The sequence below is a fragment of the Triticum urartu genome, chromosome 5 (genome assembly GCF_003073215.2).
Source record: "Triticum urartu cultivar G1812 chromosome 5, Tu2.1, whole genome shotgun sequence".
Classification (NCBI taxonomy): Eukaryota; Viridiplantae; Streptophyta; class Magnoliopsida; order Poales; family Poaceae; genus Triticum; species Triticum urartu.
This window is the reverse complement of record NC_053026.1, coordinates 198719216-198732886: the sequence shown is the minus strand read 5'-3', so window position 1 is coordinate 198732886 and position 13671 is coordinate 198719216. Positions and strand designations below refer to the sequence as shown.

The 13671-nt window shown below is 42.2% G+C and overlaps 2 long non-coding RNA genes across 2 annotated transcripts; both read left to right on the top strand.

Annotated features, from left to right (window-relative positions):
- The first annotated feature begins 366 nt into the window (after window positions 1–366).
- LOC125555819 lies at window positions 367–1526 on the top strand. The gene is made up of 3 exons (XR_007304884.1): window positions 367–606; window positions 932–1309; window positions 1457–1526. It is a non-coding gene; the product is annotated as an uncharacterized LOC125555819 (long non-coding RNA).
- A 194-nt stretch (window positions 1527–1720) lies between these two features.
- On the top strand, window positions 1721–3030 carry LOC125555818. The gene is made up of 2 exons (XR_007304883.1): window positions 1721–1884; window positions 2946–3030. It is a non-coding gene; the product is annotated as an uncharacterized LOC125555818 (long non-coding RNA).
- The last annotated feature ends 10641 nt before the right edge of the window (window positions 3031–13671 follow it).

Below are 13671 nucleotides of genomic sequence, written 5' to 3'. Positions count from 1 at the left end.
TGGACCATCTAGAATAAACTTGATGTTTAAGAACATGTGATGCACTCATAGGTGTCATGGGAACTGTATGTTTCATGTTTATCCAAATCGTCGTGATAGCCAAGCAAAATTAAATGGTCCAAACCTTGTTGAATTGATGTAAATTTAGGTTATCATTGCGTGTAGAATTGCGGTTAGGGTCATCAGTTGCCTTTCACCAATAGAAGCTGAACTTGTTTAGTTTATTGCTGTAATCTTATCCTCTATCTATGTGCTTTACTTCGTTAATTGTGATGGCAAGCAACTATAGCAGTCGGTATTATACACACGGGAGCTCTCAATTCTGTATTGGGATGGATGGCAAGGTAGATACATTGTTTTGTCGATCTGATTGTGCCTCCAAGACGGCATCGTGATGCCCACCGCCGACGGTGCTGTGTCGCGACCAAAGGGGCACCCGTGTACGGCCGGGGACTCACTGCAGTTGAAGCACGCCATCTCGCCACCATGTATGTTGTGTGTTCTTGTGCTGCAGGTCCTTGGGGTTGGGTGTTCTTGTCGCCACCATGTTCATGCAGGCACGAATTGGACTGAGAAATGCTAACAGAGGAGGAGAAGACCATGCAAGTACGTATGTGCCAAAATTGATAGATTTAACTCTAGGTATTGCATTATTTTGCTACAGTGTAGTACTACTCTTTAAAGAATTTGTAGGAGATAGCAAAAGGACTAGATGAAGGATCCATTGATTTAAAAACACGTGGAAAGAATTCAGTTTTGTAAATATTGTATATACCCTTCCCCTGAAAAGTTTGACGTTGTTACTTGGGAAAAAGGAAAATGCCCATAGATCAAATCCTTTGATACATTGATTACTTTTTAGTTATGCAAAGTTTAAACTTTAGTCATGCTTTATTGGCCGTTTTCCCCAATAAATATCTACCAACTACAGGTCCTTGGGGTTGGGCGCGGCAACTCGTGGCTCGAAGACAATCTTTTGTGGTGGGGCGTCGCCGCCGCTGGCGGCACCTGCATAGACCGTCTCGCTGGGAATGAAGAGATGCTCCCCTGATTTGGAGCTGTAGAAAGGAGGTGGTTGCAAACACAAAGTGGGGACACACAACTCCCAGTCATAATATTCTTTATCTTGGCTCGTTGTTTGGGGATGGACGCATCAATCTGATCGCGCTCTCCTCCATGCCAAATGGATCCTTGGTTCGGAGGTGCGCGGCGCCGACGATGACAACCTTTCTATCGATGCAAGGGCAGCAGGAGCTCATGACGCTGTTGATGCCACCACCATGCACGGGGTTGATGCAAGGCGGGACAAGTATGTATACCAGGCAAAGTACTCAATCTGTTTGGCATTTAGCTTTTTGATTCTGTTTTTAGTGAGCTTTTTGATTCAGATAATTTGTTTACCTGATGCCTTCACTCCAGGTAATCTGTTTGTCTGACATTTTGCTTTTTGATTCAGTGCGATCACTAATGGGGAGAACATAAAACTTCAATTGAGGGCACCGTGATTCTCTAGCTACATGTATCATGTAAGTGACGTCTTTCCATGAATCTTCTATACATTATATAACCTCTCAGGCCCTTAGAAAAGTATCTCTGTTAACTCGATTTCTTTCTGTTGATTCTTATAGAGCTTTTGCAAGAGGGCGTCACCTGTGGCATCACTTGCATTGACCTCTCACTGATCACCATCCTAAGGATGCACGACAGACTGGCGGAGCAGGGCACCAGTGATTGTTTCACCAATTTTCTCGACTCATAGTTCCCTTCCTCTATCCACGCAACGTTGCCCATTGTTGCTAAGTTGTTAATTCATCAGGCCCATTATTGCTGCTACATAGTCTGTTCATCTTGCCTGCCTTCTTAGGAGAAACCAATTTACTGAAGGTAACTATTCTTTATTTACATTTTATTTGTTTCTTCCTGCTACTTGTACGATTTGCGTCAAAAATATTCTGACTACTTGCATGAATTTTAGACCCTATTTGCACAGTTGCTTGCATTTTGTGTTGAGAAACATCTGCTACTTAAATGTACATAATACTTGCAAGTTCTATTTGTTGACTGTGCCATGATAACTTTAGGCCTTTAGTTCTACAAAACTGCCAAAGTAGGTGACAACCACCTACAGCTCAATCCTTGTTTAACTCGGCAGACAAGCTAAAGTAAATGCGGAGCCAGGATAAATTGTTGTAAGCCTTTTACTGACTAGGAACGAGGGGTTGTAGGAAGGAACACTGCACTATGAGTATGCCCTTTGTTAGCTCTTTGCCCTTTTCTGTAACACTAGCCTATAGAAGGATGAATGGTGTCAAGCTCCGGGCAACAAGTAGGATTATCTCAGTAGTATGCAGTCAGCACCACTATCTGAGATTGCACATTTACGACCATGGTGGCACACAGAAAAAGGAAGGTTGGTCTGAAACAAATTGCCAAATGCTAGGATCAACATTTCTTTTCTAGAGAATCTCCTTTTCAGGAAAGTTGTTGTCGAGAACTCAGTTGCGTGTTCCTTTATTTTCAAGAAACTCTATATAGACCTTGATAGCTTGAATATAATGTTTTAGTATGGTGTATTTGTAAGGTACAATCCATTCATAATTATTGGTAGTAACATGTGTGTATGTGTATCTTTAAACGTACTGTCGCTAGATCAAAATTTGGACATACATAGATAGCTCCAGATGTAGCCTAAATGTTTTTTTACTCCCCATATAATCACTGTTGTGAATCCTTGTGCCGGTGTGCCTAGATATATCAAAATGCATCTGCTGCTATATCTCTCAATACTCAATAGCATGGTTTCATGGTGAATCAGTGCCACTTTTATGTGTGTTGATGTTTGAACCGAACCAGCGATTTGTTAGAACTTATATTGTTTCTTGTATAGGATGTTTGTTTTCCAAATCATAAGAATATTTGCTTTGCTTTGTTTTTTATATTTGCAGGTTGGCAATTCCAAAGTTATTGCCTTTCTACTTCAAACTGAAATAATTCCTCTTTGTCTTTAATATGGAGATGGGCACTGAACTTTAAAAAACAGTATGAACTCAACCCCTTCTGTAAATCAAATATTTCATTTGCGGGGACGACATGGGGCTCACGTCGAGCACTTCACCTGCAATGGGTGTGGCCTTCTCCGTCTGCCAAACATGCTACAAGTACGAGCACCACGAGGGAACTGCCTGGAGTGCAAGACCCGCCACAAGCTCCTCAAGGGTCAGTCAGCCTCCACCCATGGCCGAAGGCACTTGCAGATGTGAAGAATATCCATGTCCGATTACATCACCAGAAAGCAAAAACCATGAGATCCCAAACTAATCATCAAGGTAAAAATTGTCCTGTAGTCTTTTCTAATATTTCATTTGTATGTTGGTTTGGTAAACTTAGCATGATGCGAGCTATTTTTAAGAAAGTTCAGTCATACCTGATGCTGCTATGAAAAATACATGTTAGGACTATTTACATGCCTATAATTAGGCCCACCAGTTTGGATGGCAAACAATTGCAGCTGCGAAGAATAGGATATCTTCTCGATCTCAGGGATCAGCCCATCTGATCTTTTGTTTGATTGGGGTTGCAGTTTTGTTGGGCATATAAATTTGTGTTGGGTATATGATCATATTTTTGCTGGCACTGATGTATGGCCTTCCTTATGGTTATTTTTTATAAAAATAAATTGTGTCAGTTTTGCCGTCGATGATAGTAATAGTATCAAGTTCATATGGTAAAATAATTGATATGAAATACTACCCTCGGTTTAGATCTATGAGTGGGAGTTTCATAATATAGAGTTCCTTATAAGATTGGATACTATTTTTTGATCTGAAAATATCTATTGCTGATAAGAACGTATTTCACATAATAAATTGTTGGTTCATGCTGGAGCTTGAAATGTATTCCTTTTTTTCTGTAGGGATTTTTGAAACGAGTAGAACATTAGTAACTTCTACGACATCAAAGATCTGACCTTTTAGAGTATGCACCATATTGATTTACTTATTAATTTATTCACACTATATCAGATTTGTCTTGAACGTGATACTTTATTGACTGTACTAGACACGGGAAGTTAACTGTTTTAATTATATAGGATTAGTCTGCACCAATTGCTGCATAAGTTCTCCTTGATACCAATTTACATACTTGCGCTACTAGGCCTTTGGTCAGTTTGCAACTGGTATTTTAGACATGTACGAGTATTCTCATGGTATTTCTATATGTTTTAATTAGTACCAGATGGAATTTGGGAATTAGTCTTACAAAGAGAAGAGAAAAGGAAATATTATTCACGAGTTTGCAGGAATATAGAAACTCAAGGTAGTCTGTTAGCATAAGTAAAAAATAACTTTCATTTTATTTCTTGGTTTGACCAAATTATATTTTATCCGAACGTATGGATGATCGACACAATGGACATACGTAGTTTCTGGTTAGCACTACTCGGATAACAATTATTCCTACTATTACCATTTTTGTGCATTGTTTGGTCTTATGCATTTTAGTTAAATACATCCTTTGTGACGAATAATGATTTTTGAGCATACTATCTTCTTTTCATGTGGGGGAGATCGCTGATAGAAAAGAAAATTGTGTTTCTGATATGTTATGCTTATTTCTAAGTGCTTCCAATTTCCAACTACTAGGTATGCAGCCTTAGATGAACAACTACCTCTTTATTTGCTTGAGGATGATTTGATTGTGCAATTAAGACTACATAATTTCACTTTTCATTTATATTTATTGGTGAGGGTGAGCTGGCGGCGGCATGGCGCGCTGGTGCGCGTGACCGCGGGTTCGGCCAGGGTGCGAGCCGATCTGGCATGTGCGCTGGCGAAGTAAGGCCTACAGGTGCTCTGGCCGACTGTGTGCGTTGGTCCGTGGCGGAGGTGCGAGGGGGCGTGGATCTGGCGCCTAGCATGCGCGAGGGTGGACATATGGGTGTTGTGTGTTTCTTCGCGGTGAGAGGTGTGACTGTGCTGCTCTGCAGATTGATGACGTTGTTCTCCTGGTTTCGTGGATCTGCAGCGGGGTAGCCGGTGGTTGCGGCGCCAGAGAATGCTGGGGCAGCAGCCTTGGGCTGATGGCTGCTATGGCAAGGGCTGCTGCATCGGCTCGGGATGGTGGATTTGGAGCGATGCACTCAGATCTGACCCTGACAACCGCGTTGTTTCTATGTCGCATGAGTTGCTATAGCTAGTCGTCGCGTGAGGGCTATGTCGGCTGATGGCAGGGGGTGACCTACACAATGTGCTTGGCTCTGATGGCCTGGGTATCATTGTGTGACCAGATTTGCAAGCAAGCTCATTGATAGGAGATCAGGGACTCGAGCGAAAGCTCCGTGACCTTCTTAGAGGCATAGTCATAGACATCTTCCTATCGTTTCATGTGCTTGGGCTCTCCGGGTGAGAACCTAAACTCCAGTTTTCTACAGGCGACAATGGCGTTTACGTCGTAACCATCTTCGGAGGCGTTGCCTTGGAGGGTCAGCCTTTGGATGTCGTGTGGGGCTCTTTCGTTTTCAAGGGCAGTGTATGTCAGGGCTGCGGCTCCGGGATCTTCTATTAAGTGTCGAGGCTGCGGCCTCGGGCGGTACTATGACAACAGCTCCAAGAGGTAGGGCTGCTTGTCGGCATGGCTTGGGTGAGGACCTTGAAGTGCGGAAGCAGCAAGGTTGTCAGCTCCGTCAATGCGCCCCAGTCGGGACTGTTGGACGACATGTTGGGGCAGCGGCCCAGGATGTGGTGCAGCGTTCGTGGTCTATGTGCGGTTGGCCTGAGCAGCGTGAGCTGCGGGTAGCTGTATCGTTCGGCGTTAGTGCTCGAGGGACAGTGGGGGGGGTAGCGGCACCGGAAGGTGGTGCGGCATTCGTGGTCTGTGTGCGGCTATCATGAGTAGCGTGGGCTACAGTTAGTTGTATCATGCGGCGTTGCTGCTCGAGGAAGAGCGGTGGCATGTCGGGGTTGTGGCGCGGGATAGTTTCCAGTTTACACGCATGTCTATGAACTTTGGTTTCAGTCTAGGTAGGTCACACTTTGATTGGATATTTGACATGTCAGAAGATGCTTGTTTGAAAAATAATACCAGCCAGTCACACTTGTTCGACATAAAGAATATGAAATATCTTCAATAGCTACTCCTTCAGGGAATCCTTTGCTTCTGGTATAGTCTCATATTCAACCTTCTGAACTGACATCAAACACATCCTCTGAACTACCAGACTGAATGGTGATTTTGTAGGTAAACTAATTTTAAGAAAAGTAGATTAGTTGCAACAAATATTTTAGTTTTTCACCCATATTCTCTTGTTTTCTGCAACTATTCCAAGATAGGTCCCATACTTTCCATTGCAATGCACATCAATTTCATTTGGAAACATACCATGGTCCAATTGTTTGTTTTCTTTACCAGTTTTGCATGGCCATTGTGTACAACCATGTTATCTGTTGCTTGATGAAACAAGAATATGATGTTTATGATTACAGATGAGTGAGTCATATCGCATGATGAGCCATTTCACCTTCCTTTATGTAGTGTAAATTTAACCATTGACATATCACTCGGAGAAACATTTTTAGCTGGGAGAAGGAAGAGAAGAAGGGTGCTTGAACGGTAAAAAAAGAAGTCGTCAATGCAACCCGTTGCAACTCATAGGCGTTCTACTGATGCAGAGGTACCTTTCCTTGCTTGGGAGTTATATGTGGTTCTGTTTGCTAAATCTGTTTTAGGTTTATACTGATCATGCTTAGCTTTTTAGTGTATAACCAGTTTGTAGGTCCTACTATTTGATTAGCGGATGCAACGGATGGGTGCCGGATGGCATCTCTGGCGTTTCGTTGAGGTACGACCAAACCACACTATGGTTCGGTCTAGCCAAAGTTATGCATGCTGTTTATCTTTACTTTGCGTGTGAATGTCCCTGAAACATGGTTTTGTTTGACTCTAGGTTTAGGACAATAAAAATGATAACTCAATCACTGTTATCAGAACAAGGTATGCACACTGATGGCGATGAACCCAGTGACGGCGAGCGCGGGGGGCACGAGCACCAGGCTGAATAGCACGACGAGAGGCATCACAGTGCGACACCGACGAGGCTATCTACCAGGACGAGGCCGGAGAGGCCCAGCAGCATCCTTCCAACACTATTGTATAAATATGATCAAGTGGTGTGTTGTGGGTGCAGTTTGCATGTATCCTTTTTTATTTGTTAGGTTTCTGTCTTCCTGGCTGGATTGTGTCACTTCCATTTAATCAAAAGAGTGTTAGTTGTTCCCCGAAGACACATCTCACTCACTGTAATTAGGAACTAGTTGTTGTTTGCCTCAAACATATACATGATCTATTGACTCCTACCAAGATTTCAGAACTACAAATGCAGGAAAAAAACATCTATCGACTCTTAGCAACATCGACTAGCTTATTGGCATGGCAAAGGCTCTAATTTTCCATATATTGGAATCTTTTACCGCCTCAATGATAAAGGTGCAGATTTATCCTTTCCCCTTGTTTGATCTACTCTATTTACCTTTATTTATTAGTGGTGATGGTCTGCCAAAGTGTTGTGACTAATGAGATATAGCGGTCAAACTTCTGATTGATCATACTGTAGTCAAAAATGAGAACAAGAAAGTTTTTTGACAATCTGTTGTTTATCACGGCATGGGACACATGTATATAGAATACATTTTGAAGCTAAATGAATGAACGATAATGAACTCTAGATTTCTTGAGTATAGATTAATAATCTAGATTTCTTGAGTAAAGATTAATGTGCGTAAACTTTGCACCTTTAGCTCTTTAAATAAAACCAATGATGGTTAGCCTGATTTTTGGAGTTCTATTTGGAGCTTAGTAGGCTTGAACAAACTGAAGCTTATTAAGATGTTTTTTGGAACGTGCTTTGCTCTTGATGAGACAATTTTTTTGGTAGCAATGCACGCACAGCCCTGAGCCCTGGATGTTAGGCCGCGGCATCCCCGGCGATGGCGCATTAGGACCTCACAAAAGGTGAAGATGATGTGGCATGCCATCTTGCCACCGGTGAAGGAGAGGCACCTGTTAATGCAATGGAGTGTGGAGTGCGGGGAGGTTGCATGCCCTAGATATGCTGGTAGGGTTTAGAGGGTTGGCTGGCGACGGAGGGGGCGACTTTTTATAGGGGGCGACGGGATAGTGCGTGACAACACTTGCTGATTGTGGATGGCGGTGGCAAGTGGTTGGGCACATAGAGGTGGGCGGGTTGATAGAGTGGATGAAGAAAAAGGTGGGCGGTGGGAGTAAGAAGAATAGTAGCACCAGCGGGTCGTCGGCGGTGGAGGAGAGGCCAGGGGTTGACGGACTCAAGTGTGGTGTGCGAGTGGTCATGGGCACCGGAGATGGTGGTTGGGTTTAGAGGGATGGATGGTGTTGACGCTGGCGGAGGTGGTGACTCAAGCATGGGGCGGCGTTCGGTAACACTCACCGGCTATAGGGTGGCGGTGGCAATTGGTTAGGCACGAAGAGGTGGGCGGGTCAATAGGATGGACGAAGAAAAAAACAGAAGCGGGAGGAAGAAGAACCATTAGCAGAGATGGATCATCGTTGGTAGAGATGGACAGTGGATTAATCGATTTGAATGTAGGGTACGAGAGGTCTCGCGATTTGAATGTAGGGTACGAGAGGTCTTGGGTGGCGGAGATGGTGGCAAGGTTTAAGGGGATGGTCGGCGCAACATCCTCCAACATTTAATTTGCATACTCCTATCCCGACCAATCATAGAAATAAAAGAAATTTGTGGAACTATGTTAGAAATATCTATTTATTTGGAGAGATGAGGAAGAATGCAACTCTCATGATAATCATTTTCATCGTCGACATATTAGTAACATTGTGAGTATAAGAATGCTGATTATCTACATTGTCGCCCGTAGCAACGCACGTGCACTCTACTAGTAGGAGTAGGTTTCCTCCTTTCCTAGTCCAACTAGGAGAAGGGGGGAAAGGAGGGAAGGGGAGAAGGGAGGGAGAGGGGGGCGCGCCCCAAACCCTTTGTCCAATTCGGACTGGGCTTGGGAGGGGCGCGTGCCACCTCCTGGCTGGTGCCTCTCCTTCACACTAAAGCCCATTAAGGCCCAACACTTCTTCCCCGTATTCGCGTAACTTCCCGGTACTCCTAAAAATACCCGAATCACTCGGAACCTTTCCAATGTCCGAATATAGTCGTCCAATATATCGATTTTTACGTCTCGGCCATTTTGAGACTCCTCGTCATGTCCCCGATCTCATCCAGGACTCCAAACTACCTTTGATACATCAAAACACGTAAACCCATAATACAAATCGTCACCGAACTTTAAGCGTGTGTACCCTACGGGTTCGAGAACTATGTAGACATGACTGAGACACGTCTCCGGTCAATAACCAATAGCGGAACCTAGATGCTCATATTGGCTCCCACATATTCTGCAAAGATCTTTATCGGTCAAACCGCATAACAACATACGTTGTTCCATTTGTCATCGGTATGTTACTTGCCTGAGATTCGATCGTCGGTATCTCAATACCTAGTTCAATCTCGTTACCGGCAAGTCTCTTTACTCGTTCCATAATGCATCATCCCGCAACTAACTCATTAGTCACATCACTTGCAAGGCTTATGGTGATGTGCATTACCGAGAGGGCCCGGAGATACCTCTCCGGCAATCAGAGTGACAAATCCTAATCTCGAAATACGCCAACTCAACAAATACCTTCAGAAACACCTGTAGAGCACCTTTATAATCACCCAGTTATGTTGTGACGTTTGGTAGCACACAAAGTGTTCCTCCGGTAAACGGGAGTTGCATAATCTCATAGTCATAGGAACATGTATAAGTCATGAAGAAAGCAATAGCAACATACTAAATGATCAAGTGCTAAGCTAACGTAATGGGTCAAGTCAATCACATCATTCTCCTAATGATGTGATCCCGTTAATCAAATGACAACTCATGTCTATGCTTAGGAAACTTAACCATCTTTGATTAACGAGCTAGTCAAGTAGAGGCATACTAGTGACACTATGTTTGTCTACGTATTCACACATGTATTATGTTTTCGGTTAATACAATTCTAGCATGAATAATAAACATTTATCATGAAATAAGGAAATAAATAATAACTTTATTATTGCCTCTAGGGCATATTTCCTTCAGTCTCCCACTTGCACTAGAGTCAATAATCTAGTTCACATCGCCATGTGATTTAACACCAATAGTTCACATCACCATGTGATTAATACCCATAGTTCACATCATCATGTGACCAACACCCAAAGGGTTTACTTGAGTCAATAATCTAGTTCACATCGATATGTGATTAACACCCAAAGAGTACTAAGGTGTGATCATGTTTTGCTTGTGAGAGAATTTTAGTCTACGGGTTTGCCACATTCAGGTCCGTATGTATTTCGCAAATTTCTATGTCAATAATGCTCTGCACGGAGCTACTCTAGCTAATTGCTCCCACTTTCAATATGTATCCAGACCGAGCCTTAGAGTCATCTAGATCGATGTAAAAAGCTTGCATCGACGTAACTCTTTACGACGAACTCTTTTATCACCTCCATAATCGAGAAATATTTCCTTAGTCCTCTAAGGATAATTTTGACCGCTGTCCAGTGATCTACTCCTAGATCACCATTGTACTCCCTTGCTAAAAAAATGCTAAGGTATACAATAGGACTGGTAAACAACATAGCATACTTTATAGAACCTATGACTGCGGAATAGGGAATGACATTTCATTCTCTTTCTATTTTTTGTCGTGGTTGGGTTTTGAGTCTTTACTCAACTTCACACCTTGCAACACAGGCAAGAACTCCTTCTTTGACTATTCCATTTTGAACTACTTCAAAATCTTATCAAGATATGTACTCATTGAAAAAACTTATCAAGCATCTTGATCTATCTCTATAGATATTGATGCTCAATGTGTAAGCATCTTCATCGAGGTCTTTCTTTGAAAAACTCTTTTCAAACACTCCTTTATACTTTCCAGAAAATTCTACATTATTTCTGATCAACAATATGCCACTCACTTTCTTGTAAATACAGGCTTCACCGCAAGTCTGTATAAAACCATATGCTTTGATCACTTTATCAAACTATATATTCCAACTCCGAGATGCTTGCACCAGTCCATAGATGGATCGCTGGAGCTTGCATATTTTGTTAGTACCTTTAGGATTGACAAAACCTTCTGGTTGCATCATATACAACTCTTCTTTAATAAATCCATTAAGGAATGTAGTTTTGATATCCATTTGCTGGATTTCATAAAATGCGGCAACTGCTAACATGATTCGGACAGACTTTTAAGCATCGATACAAGTGAGAAATTCTCATCGTAGACAACACCTTGAACTTGTCGAAAACATTTTTGTGATAATTCGAGCTTTGTAGATAGTAACACTATTATCAGCGTTCGTCTTCCTCTTGAAGATCCATTTATTCTTAATGACTCACCGATCATTAGGCAAGTCAATCAAAGTCCATATGTTGTTCTCATACATGGATTCCATCTCAAATTTCATGGCCTTAAGCCAGTTCGTGGAATCTGGGCTCATCATCGCTTCCTCATAGTTCGTAGGTTCATCATGGTCTAGTAACAAGACTTCCAGAAAGGATTACCGTACCACTCTGGTACGGACCATACACTGGTTCCTACGAGGTTCGGTAGTAACTTGATCTGAAGTTTCATGATCATCATCATTAGCTTCCTTACTAATTGGTGCAGAGATCACTGGAACTGATTTCTGTGATGAACTACTTTCCAATTCAGGAGAAGGTACAATTACCTCATCAAGTTCTACATTCCTCCCACTCACTTCTTTCGAGAGAAACTCCTTCTCTAGAAAGGATCCACTTTTAGCAACAAAGATCTTGCCTTTGGATCTGTGATAGAAGGTGTACCCAACAGTTTCCTTTGGGTATTCTATGAAGACACATTTCTTCGATTTGGGTTTGAGCTTATCAGGTTGAAACTTTTTCACATAAGCATCACAGCCCCAAACTTTAAAAACGGCAGCTTAGGTTTCTAGACAAACCACAGTTCATATGGTGTCGTATCAATGGATTTAGATGGTGCCCTATTTAACGTGAATGAAGTTGTCTCTAATGCATAACCCCAACATGATAGTGATAAATCGGTAAGAGACATCATAGATCGCACCATATCTAATAAAGTACGGTTATGACGTTCGGACACACCATTACGCTGTGGTGTTCCAGGTGGCGTGAGTTGCGAAATTATTCCGAAAGTATAGGGAGTGTGCGATGATGATCATATCATTCTTGGAACTACTTCCAACACACATCGTTACTTCACCCTTAACTAGTCTCTATCCATTATGCAACTCCCGTTTGAAGTTACTACTCTTAGCAACTCAACTAGTATCAAATACCGAGGGGTTGCTATAAACACTAGTAAAGTACACATCAATAACATGTATATCCAATATACCTTTGTTCACTTTGCCATCCTTCTTATCCGCCAAATACTTGGGGCAGTTCCGCTTCCAGTGACTAGTCCCTTTGCAGTAAAAGCACTTAGTCTCAGGCTTAGGTCCAGGCTTGGGCTTCTTCACTTGAGCAACAACTTGCTTGTCGTTCTTCTTGAAGTCCCCCTTCTATCCTTTGCCCTTTTCTTGAAACTAGTGGTCTTGTTAACCATCAACACTTGATGCTTTTCTTGATTTCTACCTTCGTCGATTTCAGCATCACGAATAGCTTGGGAATCGTTTCCGTTATCCCTTGCATATTATAGTTCATCACAAAGTTCTAGCAACTTGGTGATAGTGACTAGAGAACTCTATCAATCACTATCTTATCTGGAAGATTAACTCCCACTTGATTCAAGTGATTGTAGTACTCAGACAATCTGAGCACATGCTTACTGGTTGAGCTATTCTCCTCCATCTTGTAGGCAAAGTAATGTCAGAGGTCTCATACCTCTCGACACAGGCATGAGTATGAAATACCAATTTCAACTCTTGGAACATCTTATATGCTCCGTGACGTTCAAAACATTTTTGAAGTCTCGGTTCTAAGTCGTAAAGCATGCACTAAACTATCAAGTAGTTATCATACCGAGCTTTTGTCAAAACGTTCAAAATGTCTGCATCTGCTCCTGCAATAATTCTGTCACCTAGCGGTGCATCAAGGACATAATACTTCTGTGTAGCAATGAGGATAATCCTCAGATCACGGAGCTAGTCCGCATCTTTGCTACTAACATCTTTCAACTTATTTTTCTCTAGGAACATATCAAAAATAAAACAGAGGATCTAAACGCGAGCTATTGATCTACAACATAGATATGCTAATACTATCAGGACTAAGTTCATGATAAATTAAAGTTCAATTAATCATATTACTTAAGAACTCCCACTTAGATAGACATCCCTCTAGTCATCTAAATGATCACCTGATCCAAATCAACTAAACCATGTCTGATCATCACGTGAGATGGAGTAGTTTTCAATGGTGAACATCACTATGTTGATCATATCTATTATATGATTCACACTCGACCTTTCGGTCTCAGTGTTCTGAGGCCATATCTGCATATGCTAGGCTCGTCAAGTTTAACCCGAGTATTATGCGTGTGTAAAACTGTCTTACACCCGTTATAGATGAACGTTGAGCTTATCAC